Here is a 4,663-nt window from a genome sequence, read left to right on the forward strand (position 1 = left end):
CCTCTCCACCTAATTGAACACAACGCCAGATCTGGTCACCGAATCAAACTCTCTCCACCTTGTTGAACACAACACCAGATCACCTAATCAAACCCTCTCCACCTAGTTGAACACAACGCCAGATCACCTAATCAAACCCTCTCCACCTAGTTGAACACAACACCAGATCACCTAATCAAACCCTCTCCACCTAGTTGAACACAACACCAGATCACCTAATCAAACCCTCTCCACCTAGTTGAACACAACGCCAGATCACCTAATCAAACCCTCTCCACCTTGTTGAACACAACACCAGATCACCTAATCAAACCCTCTCCACCTAGTTGAACACAACGCCAGATCTGGTCACCGAATCAAACCCTCTCCACCTTGTTGAACACAACACCAGGTCACCTCATCAAACTCTCTCCACCTAGTTGAACACAACACCAGGTCACCTCATCAAACTCTCTCCACCTAGTTGAACACAACACCAGATCACCTAATCAAACTCTCTCCACCTTGTTGAACATAACACCAGATCACCTAAACAAACTCTCTCCACCTAGTTGAACACAACACCAGATCACCTAATCAAACTCTCCACCTAGTAGAACACAACACCAGATCACCTAATCAAACCCTCTCCACCTTGTTGAACACAACACCAGATCACCTAATCAAACTCTCTCCACCTAGTTGAACACAACACCAGGTCACCTCATCAAACTCTCTCCACCTAGTTGAACACAACACCAGATCACCTAATCAAACTCTCTCCACCTTGTTGAACATAACACCAGATCACCTAATCAAACTCTCTCCACCTAGTTGAACACAACACCAGATCACCTAATCAAACTCTCTCCACCTAGTTGAACACAACACCAGATCACCTAATCAAACCCTCTCCACCTTGTTGAACACAACACCAGATCACCTAATCAAACTCTCTCCACCTAGTTGAACACAACACCAGATCACCTAATCAAACCCTCTCCACCTAGTTGAACCCAACACCAGGTCACCTAATCAAACTCTCTCCACCTAGTTGAACACAACACCAGATCACCTAATCAAACCCTCTCCACCTTGTTGAACACAACACCAGATCACCTAATCAAACTCTCTCCACCTAGTTGAACACAACACCAGATCACCTAATCAAACCCTCTCCACCTAGTTGAACACAACACCAGGTCACCTAATCAAACTCTCTCCACCTAGTTGAACACAACACCAGATCACCTAATCAAACTCTCTCCACCTAGTTGAACACAACACCAGATCACCTAATCAAACCCTCTCCACCTAGTTGAACACAACACCAGATCACCTAATCAAACTCTCTCCACCTTGTTGAACACAACACCAGATCACCTAATCAAACTCTCCACCTAGTAGAACACAACACCAGATCACCTAATCAAACCCTCTGGTGTTGAACACACCAGGTGGGAGAGGTTTGGTGATCTGGTGATCTGTGTTCAACCAGGTGGAGAGAGTTTGATTAGGTGATCTGGTGTTGTGTCTCAAACAAGGTGGAGATCACCTAATCAAACTCTCTCCACCTAGTTGAACACAACACCAGATCACCTAATCAAACCCTCTCCACCTTGTTGAACACAACACCAGATCACCTAATCAAACTCTCTCCACCTAGTTGAACACAACACCAGATCACCTAATCAAACCCTCTCCACCTAGTTGAACACAACACCAGATCACCTAATCAAACTCTCTCCACCTAGTTGAACACAACACCAGATCACCTAATCAAACCCTCTCCACCTTGTTGAACACAACACCAGATCACCTAATCAAACTCTCTCCACCTAGTTGAACACAACACCAGATCACCTAATCAAACCCGCTCCACCTAGTTGAACACAACACCAGGTCACCTAATCAAACTCTCTCCACCTTGTTGAACACAACACCAGGTCACCTAATCAAACTCTCTCCACCTAGTTGAACACAACACCAGATCACCTAATCAAACCCGCTCCACCTAGTTGAACACAACACCAGGTCACCTAATCAAACTCTCTCCACCTTGTTGAACACAACACCAGGTCACCTAATCAAACTCTCTCCACCTTGTTGAACACAACACCAGATCACCTAATCAAACTCTCTCCACCTAGTTGAACACAACACCAGATCACCTAATCAAACCCGCTCCACCTAGTTGAACACAACACCAGGTCACCTAATCAAACCCTCTCCACCTTGTTGAACACAACACCAGGTCACCTCATCAAACTCTCTCCACCTAGTTGAACACAACACCAGATCACCTAATCAAACCCTCTCCACCTAGTTGAACACAACACCAGATCACCTAATCAAACCCTCTCCACCTAATTGAACACAACGCCAGATCTGGTCACCGAATCAAACTCTCTCCACCTTGTTGAACACAACACCAGATCACCTAATCAAACCCTCTCCACCTAGTTGAACACAACGCCAGATCACCTAATCAAACCCTCTCCACCTAGTTGAACACAACACCAGATCACCTAATCAAACCCTCTCCACCTAGTTGAACACAACACCAGATCTAATCCTAAGTTGAACACAACACCAGATCACCTAATCAAACCCTCTCCACCTTGTTGAACACAACACCAGATCACCTAATCAAACCCTCTCCACCTTGTTGAACACAACACCAGGTCACCTAATCAAACCCTCTCCACCTAGTTGAACACAACACCAGATCACCTAATCAAATCTCCACCTAGTTGAACACAACACCAGGTCACCTAATCAAACTCTCTCCACCTTGTTGAACACAACACCAGGTCACCTAATCAAACTCTCTCCACCTTGTTGAACACAACACCAGATCACCTAATCAAACTCTCTCCACCTAGTTGAACACAACACCAGATCACCTAATCAAACCTCTCCACCTAGTTGAACACAACACCAGGTCACCTAATCAAACTCTCTCCACCTAGTTGAACACAACACCAGATCACCTAATCAAACCTCTCCACCTAGTTGAACACAACACCAGATCACCTAATCAAACTCTCTCCACCTAGTTGAACACAACACCAGATCACCTAATCAAACCCTCTCCACCTAGTTGAACACAACACCAGGTCACCTAATCAAACTCTCTCCACCTAGTTGAACACAACACCAGATCACCTAATCAAACTCTCTCCACCTAGTTGAACACAACACCAGATCACCTAATCAAACCCTCTCCACCTAGTTGAACACAACACCAGATCACCTAATCAAACTCTCTCCACCTTGTTGAACATAACACCAGATCACCTAATCAAACTCTCTCCACCTAGTTGAACACAACACCAGATCACCTAATCAAACTCTCCACCTAGTAGAACACAACACCAGATCACCTAATCAAACCCTCTGGTAGTTGAACACAACAGATCTCTAGATTCTCCACCAGTTGAACACAACACCAGGTGGAGATCACCTAATCAAACTCTCTCCACCTAGTTGAACACAACACCAGATCACCTAATCAAACCTCTCCACCTTGTTGAACACAACACCAGATCACCTAATCAAACTCTCTCCACCTAGTTGAACACAACACCAGATCACCTAATCAAACCCTCTCCACCTAGTTGAACACAACACCAGATCACCTAATCAAACTCTCTCCACCTAGTTGAACACAACACCAGATCACCTAATCAAACCTCTCCACCTTGTTGAACACAACACCAGATCACCTAATCAAACTCTCTCCACCTAGTTGAACACAACACCAGATCACCTAATCAAACCCGCTCCACCTAGTTGAACACAACACCAGGTCACCTAATCAAACTCTCTCCACCTTGTTGAACACAACACCAGGTCACCTAATCAAACTCTCTCCACCTAGTTGAACACAACACCAGATCACCTAATCAAACCCTCTCCACCTAGTTGAACACAACACCAGGTCACCTAATCAAACTCTCTCCACCTTGTTGAACACAACACCAGGTCACCTAATCAAACTCTCTCCACCTTGTTGAACACAACACCAGATCACCTAATCAAACTCTCTCCACCTAGTTGAACACAACACCAGATCACCTAATCAAACCCTCTCCACCTAGTTGAACACAACACCAGGTCACCTAATCAAACCCTCTCCACCTTGTTGAACACAACACCAGGTCACCTCATCAAACTCTCTCCACCTAGTTGAACACAACACCAGATCACCTAATCAAACCCTCTCCACCTAGTTGAACACAACACCAGATCACCTAATCAAACTCTCTCCACCTAGTTGAACACAACACCAGATCTGGTCACCGAATCAAACTCTCTCCACCTTGTTGAACACAACACCAGATCACCTAATCAAACCCTCTCCACCTAGTTGAACACAACACCAGATCACCTAATCAAACTCTCTCCACCTAGTTGAACACAACACCAGATCACCTAATCAAACTCTCTCCACCTAGTTGAACACAACACCAGATCACCTAATCAAACCCTCTCCACCTAGTTGAACACAACACCAGATCACCTAATCAAACTCTCTCCACCTTGTTGAACACAACACCAGATCACCTAATCAAACCTCTCCACCTAGTTGAACACAACACCAGATCACCTAATCAAACCCTCTCCACCTTGTTGAACACAACACCAGGTCACCTAATCAAACTCTCTCCACCTAGTTGAA

At 45.1% G+C, this 4,663-nt stretch overlaps 1 protein-coding gene across 6 annotated transcripts in view; it reads left to right on the top strand.

Moving 5' to 3' along the window:
- Positions 1-4,663, top strand: part of hdac7a (histone deacetylase 7a) — a 121,626-nt gene that overhangs the window by 65,139 nt on the left and 51,824 nt on the right. The gene's annotated exons all lie outside the window — the stretch shown is intronic.

The sequence above is a fragment of the Oncorhynchus keta genome, chromosome 28 (genome assembly GCF_023373465.1).
Source record: "Oncorhynchus keta strain PuntledgeMale-10-30-2019 chromosome 28, Oket_V2, whole genome shotgun sequence".
In the NCBI taxonomy this organism is placed as follows: domain Eukaryota; kingdom Metazoa; phylum Chordata; class Actinopteri; order Salmoniformes; family Salmonidae; genus Oncorhynchus; species Oncorhynchus keta.